Raw genomic sequence first — 14,429 nt, 5'->3', positions numbered from 1 at the left:
ACAGGAATAAAAATAGTACAGTCCTCACTGAAGAGCGGATTGTTTTTCTTCAGGGTATGCCTTGAAAAATTCATATGTAGATGAGCTATACCAAACGAATCATTTTGATATTAGTAGCGGTTTTGAAGAAGAGGAAGGGCATTCTGGGTGGCTCTTGTTAAATACCTAGCCTTCTCTTCAGTATTTTGATTTCCCTATGTCTTCTTGGAAGGGTCTCCAATTTTTCAAAACGTGTTGTAGGAGTGTTCTGAGTATGCGGATTGTCCATTATATCATTCAGAAGGTCACACTTGGATCATAGAAAAGCCAGGGAGGTGTTATTATGACCTGTGTTCTGGTATCATATTAGTAGTAATATGCAGTGAACAACACTTTGCTATCAGCAGGTATAGAAAGGCAGTCCTGTTGTGTTTCTTCATTTATGAATAACTGATTAATAGGTTTGCAATTAAAAGATAAAAAGTCTGATTTTATTAGATGAGTGACAGTATTTCAAAACCATGTAGATTATAGCCAACTCGAAGGAGGCATTGGAAACCATGAAAATGCAATAGGCCCTTCTAAATAAAACATGAAGTTCTGCACTGAATTTCCAACTTCTGTCTTACATGCATACTAGTACTTTAACCAACAAGATGTAAAAGATATTGCTGACATGACTGTCAATTTGATATAATTTGAAACTTGTATCTCAGGAAAGTCAGTTACGTAAGGCAGATAAAAACATTAAGACACAATGTCAGTTAGGTTTGGAGTCTTTATTTTCAACCAAATGCTTAAAAATACAGACTACCAGGACATTTCTATTAACAGTTGAATTTATTGTGTGAATTCTCATAATTTAGTACCCTGAAGGAATAATTATGTTTACTTGAAAAAGTATGGTGGGTTTTTTGTTTGTAGGAAACTTCAGTGTAATTGTCCTAAGAACCCATCTCCTGAGAGTAGGTACCATATTTCTAGCTTCAGTGGAGCAGGTCCTGGTTGGTCTATTTACCCCCTCTAAAGTACATTAAACCTGTTAAACACCGAAAAGATTCACTTTTCTATTTGTAAAAGCTGGAAATATATTTTGAAACATGGAACTCCTTTACCTCTCCTGCCTCTCACAGCCCTAGCATCAAAATTCTATCAGCCCACATACAAAGTCGAGAAACTTATTCTGTCCTTATGGTACGAATCTTCAGGATAACCCCTTCTATTTAATGAAACAGAGAATTGAAGCCAGTTATTAGAGGCATGGATGGACAGACAATTAAATGAGTCACTCTTTCTGCCCCATTTATATTATTTGGATATTTGTCTCAATTCCTGAGAGTAGACATGGTACTTGAGTAGATTACCTGACTCAAAATAGTTCTCCTGTCAGCTTATTTTTAGAGGCAGCAAATCAGTTGCATCAAATTGGTCAATTGTGACCTATTTCTATTTTTCTTGCTGGCTATTTATTCTCTTTCTTGTGGTGCCTCTCTGATGGAAGTTTCTCGGCCATTTTACCTAATAACAAACAATCTTTTTTTTGAAATTTACTCCAAAAAGCACTGTAAAAAGGAAAAAGTGGTCCACTATATAAAGGTGTGATATATTCAGTAAGAGCCAAGTTATAAAGCTGGGAAGGAGAGAGGGGAGCACTTAGTCCTTTAAATGGCCAAGTTAAACACAAGACACAATTAGGATATCTGAACCCTCAGATGTTCATAAACCCATACCAGGGACCTCTGGAGAGGAGTGGTGGGAACCAGGGAGAAAGAGAGCCCCAGAAGTGCCTTGTTTAACTTGGCCGTCACAGTAGCTAACCCTTTGTAACTTGGCACATTTTGAAGTTATCACACTTGTGATTGACCTTTCCCCCATTTACCTTCTTTTGTACTTAGGAAGGTTTATTTTATTTTATTTTTGAGTAGAGTAATTTATTTAGAAATATAATAGAGTGGCGAAACTTAGTCTGCAATTTAAAGAAGAAATGTAAACTATAGAATTTGAATGTAAAGGCAATGGATTTTAAGCCTGAAACCTTTTGAAAGTAAGAAAACCTGTGTATTAGGCTGTATTCTCTAGTGGAAAAGCTCTAAAAATTGTAGGTGTTAGAAAAGCCACCTCAGGGAGCTTGTACTGGCCCTGAAATTTAATAGAAACATTAAACTCTGCAGTCCTTATTTAAACACATTTTTTCTCTTATTTTCAAAGTCAAAATATATATACTTATGGGTAGACATGTGAAGTATAACCAAAAAAAAGTGTTTTTCTTATATTTCATATGTTTCATTTCTTAAACAAAAAAAAACTCATCAGTAAAGATTGAGATTTGATTTTGGAAATGATGACATAATTAGAAAAAAAAAGCCCCCAATTTTGTGTGTAAAGGTAATTGTTTTAAGACAGTGCAGTGCTTTGCTTTTAAGAATTGCAATATGGCTTTCCCTCAAAATTATTTTTAGATAGGTTGTGACTCCCTTTTTTCATGATTAGATTTTAACCTAAGGTAAGTTTTTAAAAAAATAAGAAAAGATACATACACACACAAATTAGAGAGATTTCTTTTCATGATTGTACAGGCAAAAATACTAATTGGCATACAGAAATGTATGCTTTACTTTTGGACTTGTATGCTAAAAAGCCTGATTATTGGAAACACTGCAGAAACTCAAACAGTGTTTGACATCCATACTCCTTCAGACACTTGCAAATGTTCTTCTATTCATCTATCAACCAGTGACTGTTTCTTCCGTCTACCACCTTTAAATTATACTGACTAGATGTTGAAGTCATTAAATTGATTATAGTCCAATCAGTAGACAATCCGACATAAACAAAAACAGCAATTACAGTTGGCAAGGATCCCATGAGTGCTAGTCAAAGTTCCAGAACTGATGGTCCAGTGAGTCTCTTCCAAAACGCCGGTTTCACGATTTCAGCACTTCTGGCAGCATCTTCTTAAAGTGAGGGCACACAAATTCATAAGATTCCACTTGGCCTTAAAAACAAAAACATCTGTTTTATGCATGAGTGGATTGTTGTCTTTTATTCATCCAGCCAAAAAAGGACAAAAAATAGGATACTGAACATAAAAGCATACATGTAAAAATGAAATTACAAAGGGATTTGAGATTAGCAAGCAGCCTTTTATAAAGCAAGCTGTTAATAATTTTTCTTTTTTGTTTTGCCAGAGTATTTCCATATCCTTTAAAAACCACTGTAGTTATCCTTACTGACAGCAGTGACGTCTAACAGTGATGACAGAATTTTTCAACTTTTTGCTTCCGGTAATTATACTTAGTTCTCTGTACTTGCTTATTTGGTCTAGTGCAAGACTCGTAGCATATTTGTAGGAGACTTCTTTTCACCTTAGAGGAACATTTGTACCTGCCTCCCTCTATTTTTAAAGGAGTCTGTTTGTGAGGGCTCGTTAGTCTGGTAAATTCTAGTTAAATACTTGTTGACATAAGTTGAAGCATATTATTAAGTATACTTGCTTGAGTTTTCATTTTGATGTTAAAGCATGTCATAAGAAGAAAGAGGTTTTGATAGTAGAAAAGAATAGGCCTACTAAGATCAATTAAGAATTTTATGAAGGGTCTCTTTTTCCTATTAATGTGTTTTATTAATTCATCTGTCAGGATTCACATTGCTGGTTTACTGTCATTAATTCTGTTGCCACAGAATACATTCCTCATGGCTGGATTTAATGGATACTATGTTCAGTTTTTCAGTTAATTTTAAGAGAGAAAGTGATTTTAAGACTTGCAATATTTGTATATTTTAGCAGCTGTCTGCATCATTAAAAATGTAAATATTATCATTAAGTAAGATGTGAAAGAATGCTTTTGAATTGAATGAGATTTTGATACAAAGGCTGATATTCCACATCAAACCTGTAGCTAAGTATTTTCCCAGATGTATTTAATTTTTTTCTTCATTGACTCCTGTTGTGCTATCAAAGGTTAAAGTTAGTTCTAGGGGTGGGGGAGATGCATGCAACTTTCTAATCACATTTCAATTAAATCTGAAATGTTCCTGTTTTTTGTTTGGGGACTACATGGTGCTAGGATTGCATATACCTTGTTTGTTGTAGTGAAAGCGTACTTGTCTGATTTAAAATATGTTCTGCAACAGTGTTATTACAAAGCAATTAAAACTTAAACATTAAAGTTAACATTAGTAAATTTAAATAGCTCTGTTATAGTATTAATCAAATAGTGTAAGGAAAGCTTTTAAATGGTTTAAATAATTATGCAACTCCTGGCATAAAAAGCCCGACACAAGATAAATCTTTGAAAACTAAGTAGAATCGCAGCTTTTTTTTTTTTTAATAAAAAACTTTAATTTTAGGCACCTTGGGCTTTTAGCATGCATCACATTCCACCTCTAGTATAAGTAATTATGCCAGTTTAGTAATTATTAGAGATGAAAGAAATTCAGTAAGATATGAATTCTTTAAAACTTCAGTAGCTTCAGTTTTAGCAGGGATAATGATCAAGCAGCAGTTATCCTGCTGTCTGGGGACCCTGCCACAGCTACAAGCACTGGGCTGATCTTGTGGGTATCATTATTATGGCAGCACATACTATAGTTAGTATTTCTACTCTAGTTGTCAGATTGCAGAGGTTTATAATTTGGTCATTAGACAAATTTAGATTCCAATATGACTGTGTAAAAACTCCCCTTTCTTAGAACACTTTTTAAAAAAAGATTAAGTTTAAAAATTATTATTTTGGGGCAGCATCTCTTTTAATTCTATGGGATAGTAAATGCTTTGAAAAATCCTGAAAAGAAAAAAAATGTGTATGTCTGTCATTTTTATGTGTGTATGTGTTAGGTACGTGTTCATTTTGAATCTTATTTTTAAATAAAGATGATTTGGTTTCGAAAGCATATATACTATTCCCGCATGATCATAGCTCTCCCAATCTGAGCAAGGTCAAGTGACTGACATTCAGAATATTTGTTTTCATAATAGTGCAGTTTGTTGGATTTATATTTTGATATTTTGGTTATGATAATTTTTTTGTATATGTGAAACCCAAGAGTTTACGTCCCTCAGTTATCACAACATATTGTGAGACACACACATACATAATCTATATACACGGAAACATACTCTAAACCTTCTATAGGAAATGCACTTTGTTTAGTAAGTCCATATAAGTGTTAATAATGTTTTAAGGGAAAAATTGGATTTTTTTCCAATTAAAATTGGCGTCAAAGAATAAGATTTCCTTTTTGAAATTAAAATCAGCGTATCATTGAGTCTCATTATTTCACTGATTATTACCTTCTCTTTCCATTTTATGATTGGCTTTTTCTCAAAATTTATTATCCCATCAGTATACTGTGAAGGATATGATATGTCAAGATGGAAACTTATTTACCTGATAGGGACAAAATCCTCATTGATTACAGACAGTTCCATATATTCATACAAAATACATTTGTTGAAACCTGTAGTGAGGTGAACAGTCCACACAGTAAACTATAACTTGCTATATTATAGGAGTTTCTGTGACCTGGAATCTAAAAAATATCACTGTGCTTTAAACTTTATATTGACTTCAAGAAACGATTTCCAGCATTTCATACATGTTCTTAGCTAATATTCTTATCTTTCACAATAGAGCCAGATTAGGTCCAGTTAGTGCTTGAATAAGACTACATATTAATTGCTTTCAGCATTCCTAATGATTTAGGTTGTCAGTTGTGTTAAGTTTATCAGACATATGCTTTTTATCACCACTATCAGCACCTTTTGTCTTTCATTGATTACTTTTATACATTAAGAAAAGGAAGGCCGGGCGCGGTGGCTCATGCCTGTAATCCCAGCACTTTGGGAGGCCGAGGCGGGCTGATCACGAGGTCAGGAGATTGAGACCATCCTGGCTAACACGGTGAAACCCCGTCTCTACTAAAAATACAAAAAATTAGCCGGGCGTGGTGACGGGCGCCTGTAGTCCCAGCTACTGGGGAGGCTGAGGCAGGAGAATGGCGGGAACCTGGGAGGCGGAGCTTTCAGTGAGCCAAGATGGCTCCACTGCACTCCAGCCTCCAGCCTGGGCGACAGAGTGAAACTCCGTCTCAAAAAAAAAAAAAAAAAAAGAAAAGAAAAGGAAAAAGGCTGTAAAGTCTTCACAAACATTGATCTAATTGATCTACCAAGTACTAATGAAGCCAAAACAGAATCATTGCTTGAATGCTGATGTATGGAGTCTGAAGTTCCTATACATAGGGGGGTTTGGGGTTGTCAGTGTGCAACTTGCAAAGTTGTATGATGTTTTGCAGACATGAGGCAAGGGTTAAGAAGAACTGTGGGCTCAAGGGAGTGCATATTAATTCCTGGAAAGAGTTGAAAATAAAAACAAACAGTTAGTTATGGTCATAAGTATTGTGACTTGGATACTAGTGCTTGTAGGGAAATGGTTGAAGAGCAGGAAGAGCATGGGGGCATACTCTGATTTGCTGTGTGTTTTGGCAAGCCATTTACCCTCTGTACTCTAGGATTTAGACTTTCTGTCACTAAAATGAGGAAGCTTATTCATCATTTAACAAGTTCTGGGGGTTTTTGTTTTGTTGTGTTTTGGTTTTTGATGCCCGTCTTATCCCAGGCACTGTACTAAGTTCTGAGGATTCAGCTGTGAACCAAACAGATATATAAGCCTTGCTCTTATGGAGCTTATAGTCTAGAAAACTGGATGAGAGTCTACATACTTTCCATTGCTTTTTAGTTTCTGGAAGAAAGCTCTGCAGGTGAGGAGAAGGACGTACATGTGTATGGTATGTTAACTTTTTCTGTGAGTTGGGTCAGATGAAGCAGTTAGACAAAATGAGTCTCAAAAACATTTTTGGGACCGAAAGTTTGATGAACTATACTTTTTAAGAATTGCTAGCTTTGTTTTCTCTTATAATCTAAAGGGAAATATGTCCACTTGAACTGAAACAACTAAGCACAATATATAGAACTTTTACTTCCCACTCTTTTGTACTTAGGTCAGTGATGTTTGCAATATCTTTTACCCCTCCTAAAAGTTCTGGATAACATTTTTGAAAGTTAATCGTGCAATGGTGAAGCTAATTAATTTTCTAAATTGTTTAAAGAATTTAAGGCATCCTTTAAGATAATTGGAGGTTCTTGGAGAATGTGTATGATGTTCATATTAAAAAACAGCAAAACTAAACTTCAGTTAGGAATCCCTGCTATACAAAATTGAGGTGAAAGAAGTTGCAAGGAACTTATTCCATTAAATGTGCAGGCGTAGAACACTAGGGAATGCAGCAAGTCGGTACTAAAAAGTCCATAGTGTGCAGGTTTGACTGTTTTTCCCCTGAGAGATAGGTGAATGCTTTGAAATAAACTTTTACTGAATCATGGATCTTAAGTGAGACAATTTAAGGATAATGATATTGGGTGTCTTGATGGTCTTCGTGTTCAAAGATGTGAGCACTGGAATGAATGGTGATGGTGGATTGTAACTGACCGAAGAAAAAGATGATCAACATGAAATCCCTTTTGCCTCCTCCAACATCATATAGGTCATTTACATAACTATTGCATCATTATACCAAATTTTTAATCTTCAAAATAAAACCATTACAAGATAATAACACCATTTTATAGCTCCTGTTAAATGTAGCTGTTTTTTATACTTGCTGATTTGCATATTTAAAACCCAGTATGAGTGTGATGGGCTGGCAGACCTCTATGGTGGCTTTTTATCTCTGTCTTTGTCCCTGTGTCCCTAGGCCGGGAGAGTCCTTAGCCAGTTGCCTGCCCTATACTAAGTGCTCAATAAACTTCAGTGGAATCAGTATCACTTCATTTCTTAACAGTCAAAAAAAAGGTCTCAGTGACTTCTGAGTTCCCTTGTAGCTCCAACATCCTAGAATTCTTATGTTGAGAAATTGTGATTCTTACAAGTTGATCAATAATTCATATTAATGGGGCAAACATACTTTCAAATTGTGAACTTGACTGAGTTATAGCTGATGGAACAAAATCAAAGACTGGCCAAAATTTCCAAACGCAGTTTGGACAGCCTTACTTTCCACTGTGATTTCTTATCAAGACACCCCATTTACCTTTGGCCGTCCAAAACATTTGAGCCAAGGTCAAAGTGTGTTGTTTGATTTTGTTATTTATTTGTTTATTTATTATTATTTTTTCGAGATGGAATCTCACTCTGTCACACAGCCTGGAGTGTAGTGGTGCTATCTTGGCTCCCTGCAACCTCCACTGCCTGGGTTCAAGCGATTCTCTCACCTCAGCCTCCCTAGTAGCTGAGAGTATAGGTGCGCACCATCACGCTTGGCTAATTTTTGTATTTTTAGTAGAGACAGGGTTTCATCATGTTGGCTAGGCTGGTCTCAAACTCTTGACCTCAAGTGGTCCACACGCCTTGGCCTCCCAAAGTGCTGGAATTACAGGCGTGAGCCACCACAACCTGCCAAAGTGTGTTGCTTTAAAGACAGCATTTTAATTTAGTTTGACTAGCCACCTTCAATTCATGTTCATCTATTTGCCCAAATGCTGGTATTCTTTTCCTGCAGCAGCATGTCCCAAACCTTTAGTGATGTCCATGGCTTCACTTTGAATCTCTTCTAGGCTTAGATTGTGGATTTTCAAGTCGGTGTTGTAATGATAAAGGCTGGAATATTGTTTTCATCTCACATCTTGTGAGAGGCTTTTTCCGACCCACCTAACTTAAAGTGACCCATCTCTGTTATTCCCTTATACCCCATATGTCAATGAAGTTGTGGCACTTCATTTCCTGGTTTCTCTATAAGCCTTTTGAGAACAGTTTGGTGTCCCTTTTCTTTGAATCCCCGTAACCTACAATGTAGACAAACAAATGTAGACACACAAACAAATGCATTAATTCAGCCAGTTGATTAATTAACAAATATTTACTGTGTTTTACCAGTCATTTAGCAGTCTAAGAGTGCTAGCAGTTGAGAATGCTATGAAGGAGACATATTGTCTATATCCTGGTAGAGTTATGATCAAGCAGTGGAAACATATTAAATAAACAAGATGCTAGTAATTTCCATTCCTGTGAAGGGACAGCACCGATGTTAATGAGACTATTTAACAGCGATATCAGTGAGGTCAGGGAAGGATTCTCGAGGAAGCGCTTTCAAGCAACTCCTGAAGTTTCATATGTTTTCGAATGAAAGATACTGAACATGGTCATGCATTCTAAAGGATTTTTTATTGAGCACCAAGTATGTGTCAGGTTCTAGGGAGACAATATGGAACCAGTCAGACCCAACTGCTCATGGGTTTCATGGAACTAACAGTCTATGAAGACATATTATATGCCTCTTTGTGTCTCTCATAATGTTAACTTTAGATTTTACTTAGTTTTACAACAATAGTGTTCTTTCAGTTCACACAAACGGTATTCCTTTTGTGTCATTGGCACATGGCTAACTTCTGTGCAAGTTCTGGCCATATTTTAATTGTGGGCCTGGTTTTCCCATTCTAAGTAAACTACCTACAGCTACATTCATTGAGTTTTCCATTACCTAAGTCTATTAACTTTCAAATATCTGGGTTTGTTTTAATCCTTAGAATGCTCTCTAAATACTTGATCAACTCACTCATTCTGGAATTGTGAGACAATTTAACAACTGTTCTCTATTTTATGTCTTAGCTATTTAGGAAAATATATGTTAGTCATCTAATTATGTTTCTGCTTATGATCTTTGCAAATTCTTAGCACAGTTTTCACATCAAGGAGGTTAGTAAATACTAAACTGTGATAGTGCATCAACAATTCATTAGTATATTCTGTAATTAAAAAGAAAATGACTGGGCGCAATGGCTCACACCTGTAATCCTAGGATTTTGGGAGACCGAGGTGGGGGGATCGCCTGAGCTCAGGAGTTCGAGACAGGCCTGGGCAACATGGTGAATCCCCATCTTTACCAAAATATAAGAAATTAGCTGGCGTGGTGGCACATGCCTGTGGCCCCCAGCTACTTGGGAGGCTGAGGTGGGAAGATCACTTGAGCCTGGGAGGTGGAGGTTGCAGTGAGTCGAGATCACGCCACTGCACTCCAACCTGGGTGACAGAGTGAGACCCCATCTCAAAACTTAAAAAAAAAAAACAAAAAAAACAAAAAAATGTAGAAAAGCTGTGAAAGATTATGAAAACAGTAATATGTCTACTAGCACTTTTTTCCACTTTCAACTCACATTTCCTATGCCTTTTCTATTGTCTTTATTCTTAACTGTAGTTTACACACACACACACACACACACAAAAGTCTATGAGAGGTTGTTTGAATTCAACCCCTAACCATCCACGTAATTCTGTAAGAAAGGTCAGAGTGAGATGCATCGGTACTCTGGACGGCCGATTATATGTTGCCCCTTCCAACTATTCCTTAAATATCTGTTCCATGGTTAGACAGAGACAGTGAGTATAGCTAGCTGGGGTAATGTACCCAGGGAGCTAACTGGGCCAATCTTAAATTACGATGTATATATATGGTGTTTTTTCTTTTCCCCAAACAAAAGCGAGAGGTCTCTATGTTGTCCTCCTTCCTAAATGTATTTCCTAGCAGCCCTTCCATGTAAGCACCTATGATCTCTCCCCTTTATTCTAATGACTTTGCAGTATCCATTGTACGATGGGCTGTTGTCTAGTCCATCCCCAGCTGCTGGTCATCAGGGTGTTTCTTTTTAGTTACTTATCTGTGTTGCAGGAAGCATGCATACATTCTTGCTGATATGTATGATTTTATATACATGGGATCAATTCCTAAAAATGGAATTGCTGGTTAAAGATAATGTGCATTTAAAATTTTAATGGATACCGCCAGTGTGCCCTCCAAAGAAGTAAGACCAGTTCACACTGCAGTTGGCAGCAGGGTTAGAGAGTGCCTGTGTTTAAATACTTCATCCTTACTAATGCGACTTGTGAAAAAACAAACTGGTATTTAATTGACATTTTAATTAGCATTGCTGTAATTATGAGGTAGATTGAGCATCATTTCAATTGTTTATAAACTATTTGTATTTATTTTTCTGTGAATTGCCTTTTTATTTCCTTGGGTTTTTTATCTTCTGGTTTGAAAGAGCAGCTCATATTATTAAGAAAATTAGCTCTTTGCCTGACTTATGTGTTGCAAATATTTTCCCCAGTTTGCCTTTTGACTTTATGGGTGGTAGTTTTTTCTCTTTTGCCATGCAGAACTTCCAAATTTTTATTTTTGGTATTGTCAGCGTTTTCCCTTGTAACTAATAGATCTTGTGTCTGACATATTATAGAAAGGATTTTTTTCCTAATCTTTCTTTTCGTTCTGTGTTCCCCATTACACTGGCTGCAATGTCTTGTTCCCCCACCTCCATCTTTGTGTCCCCAACCTCGCAGAATATTTCTGGGAATATAGTAGGTGCTTAGCAAACATTTATTAAATGGGGGAAGTATAGTGTAGTGGTTAAGAACATGGGTGTTAAACTAGACTCTCTGGGTTGAAATTCTAATCTGATTGACCTTGGGCAAGTTATTAAATCACCTTGTACTACAGTTTCTCCATCTGTAAATGAGGGTCCTACTAGTACCTAATTCAAAGAGCTCTTGTGAGAATTAAGAGTTAATTAGCGTAAGCTCTTAGAATAGTGTCTGGTAGATATGAAGTGCCTGGTAAATGTTTCTTTTTACTCTCAAAGGTTTTCTCACTTTTGTACACCCCATAGCATACAACTCTTTTCTATTCTACAAAGTTCCTTCTTGCTGTGGTTGAAGATTGGGAATTTTTACGTACCTGTGTGGTAGCACATAGCCCTTTCTGAAGCCAGTTTTGGGGGGGCTAGAGGGATTCTCACAAAGTCTTTGCCGAGTTCAGTCTGCCACGACAGGCACCTTCACCCTGGCCAACGCATTGATCCAGTCCAAAATCTAACTTTGCTTTGCCAACGTAGATAGAATTAAGAAAGAAAAATTACTGCAGAAATTCCAATTAAAAGATAATGGAAGCATAAAGTGAAGCTAATTAATTTTAACACCTCTGCCATCTTTTTTTGGTAAGTCGGGTTGGTATCTTTTAGGTTCTTTGCAAAAGGGCCAGTGCTAATTTACAAAGGTAGTCTAATTGTTCTTGGGAGAGGAACTGGAGACAAATAATTCACATATCATTATGAAAGTTTAATCATAGCAGATGTATTAATAATCCTTAAATTAAAAAGATAAATCTGGGCTTGGGTTTACAAAAGAATTAGTGGAACGAGGGGATGATTTTCTGCATCACCTCAGTCATCAGTAAATTTGTCTACAAGCATTTTCTTCTTGGCTTCAGAGGGAGATTCTGTGTTGTCTAGAAGCACATGTGGGTATAGAGATTGAATGTGGAAGGAGAATACAGGAATGGTCTGCTGACTGGTGGTTAACTCCCATCCATGCCTGGCTGTGTCTAGCCGGTGCTTTAATTTTATTTGAGACCTTATTTTGGGGCAGATTGACATTGCTTTCCTCTTGGTTTCTTCTTTATTCTTTCTGCAGTAAATCCTAACTGTTCAGGTTGTTTTAATTTCCCCTTAACTTCCCTTGCTTGTTCAATCACAAGTCTTACTCTCTCTCTTCAGTTCGTGAAATCACCTGGGCCCCACTTCCAGATTGCTTGACTCTGCTGGCCCTTTGGGCTTTAGAATCCCAGCCTCTGTCCGCGCTCGCTGGTTGACCTTGGCATTTACTTCTCCGGTGATACTCTTCATAGACACTATCTTTTCTTTTAACTTTAACTAAATGTAAACTGTCATAAAGTTGTCTTTCTATACCGACAAAGTCTAAAACCTTAATATATCCAATCAGATGACTTTCAAATAGCCATTTATACTTTTTTCTTCAACCTTAATGCTAAATGAAGTGAGAGAATTAGTAATGAAAATCAGAGTGGGGAGAGCCAAGAGGATTGAGAGAGGCCACTTTTAATGAGTGGAATATCTTTAAATGATAGAAAGTGACAAAGGAAATTTCACTTTGGGATCGCTTAATATAGATATTCTGGAAGACACTTTTAAAAGGGTATTGGGTGCGGGTGCTAGTTTAGTTTCTCGAAAGGTCAGCCAGGGCTGGGGATGGACATCTGGTTAGGCGAGGTACAGAGTGTTTTGAGGACAGGAGAGGATACAGATCATGAGAGTTTAGAGCAGGGAAGACCCTAGAGATGACCCACTTGCTGTCTCCAAGACCCAAAGACCTTAAGTTACGTATTCCAGGTCACACGATGACTTTGTGACAGACTAGGGAGGAGTCTCAGTCTCTTCATTTATAATTCTAGGAATTACCTTTCATGGCTATACACATTTTAGGTGATGGGAGGAAAAGTGACTTTTCCAACCCTCTCAGACTTTCTCTGAAAGCAAAAATTACAGGCTCACTGCGCTGAGAGCGTCACCTTCCTTATTCTAGTCTGAGCAGTGGAATGTCTCAGTGCTTTGGTCCTGTGTGCACAATCGGCATGTCACAATGAGTAGACACAAGGGACCCGCTACCTGGTGGACCTGCGTTTGAATCCTGCACACTATTAACAAGCTACATGTTATTGAATCTTACTAAACCTCAGTTTTCTTACCAGTAAAATGTTAGGAATAGACCTTGCAGGACTGTCATATTAAGAAACAAACATAAGGTGCTTAATGGATGTCTGGCTCTTAGCAAATCACTAACTGGTAATAGCTTTCTATTCTGGATGAAGTTCTCTGGGAAGCTGGGGAGGCCTGCATGTTTTATCCTCTTTATGTTTACCTCGTTTGCAAAGTCTCTAGGGGTGGCACTCAGTATTGTGGCTGCTTTGCCTTTTTGTGTAGAGAAGAAAATATTTCCCCTTCTGGAGAAAGCCTAAGAGGAATTGTGTGAATTTTTATATTCAACTCTTAGTAACCATTATCTACAATAACAGGCGGGTAATGGAGCTGGAGGAGAGTTGAGTTCACGATTTTTGACAAATACCTTATGTGTGGGCACCTGTTTAACGTTTCAAAAGACACTGTGTCTTCCTTTGGCTTTAAATGTATCCTTTGTCAGTTACCATTGCTCTCATTTTATAGGTGAGAAAACTGAGTCACATACACTGGGCCCATCCAGTTAGTATGGCTGAAACAGAAAAAGAACTTGAAAGTGGGCATCTTTCATCCCATACTTTTCAAATGAAGAAGCCAAGACTCGTCATAAACCAAATCAAGATGTAGAAATAATTAATCCACTGGCCACCAGATCTCTCCTCTGATGTTCCTTTTGACTTTAGGCATTTAGATCTGAGTTCCCTCTCCTTTTCTACTCTCCTGCCCCTAAGAGAAAGTTACTTCTCCAAGAAAAAGTATGATAGAGAGCATTAAAAGCAGTGGAATCCTAACAAATCTCTAATTGTGTAATTAAAGGCTTTGTCTTCTGATTAAAAAAAAAAATTGAATGCCTCTGGAAGCTGATCTGGGAGAT

General features: G+C 37.1%; 1 protein-coding gene across 5 annotated transcripts in view; it reads left to right on the top strand.

Annotated features, from left to right (window-relative positions):
• The window catches only part of ZNF521 (zinc finger protein 521), a 289,814-nt gene that overhangs the window by 3,807 nt on the left and 271,578 nt on the right, over nt 1-14,429 (top strand). Inside the window, exon 1 of one of the 5 annotated variants that reach the window (XM_055368820.2) lies at nt 2,442-3,263. The exons of the other annotated variants lie outside the window; for them this stretch is intronic. The gene's annotated coding sequence lies outside the window, so the exon portion shown is untranslated. Of the gene's footprint in view, nt 1-2,441; nt 3,264-14,429 lie in introns of those variants that run through there. 5 annotated transcript variants of the gene reach the window in all.

The sequence above is a fragment of the Gorilla gorilla genome, chromosome 17, assembly GCF_029281585.2.
Source record: "Gorilla gorilla gorilla isolate KB3781 chromosome 17, NHGRI_mGorGor1-v2.1_pri, whole genome shotgun sequence".
Classification (NCBI taxonomy): Eukaryota; Metazoa; Chordata; class Mammalia; order Primates; family Hominidae; genus Gorilla; species Gorilla gorilla.
This window is presented reverse-complemented; position numbering and strand designations above follow the sequence as displayed.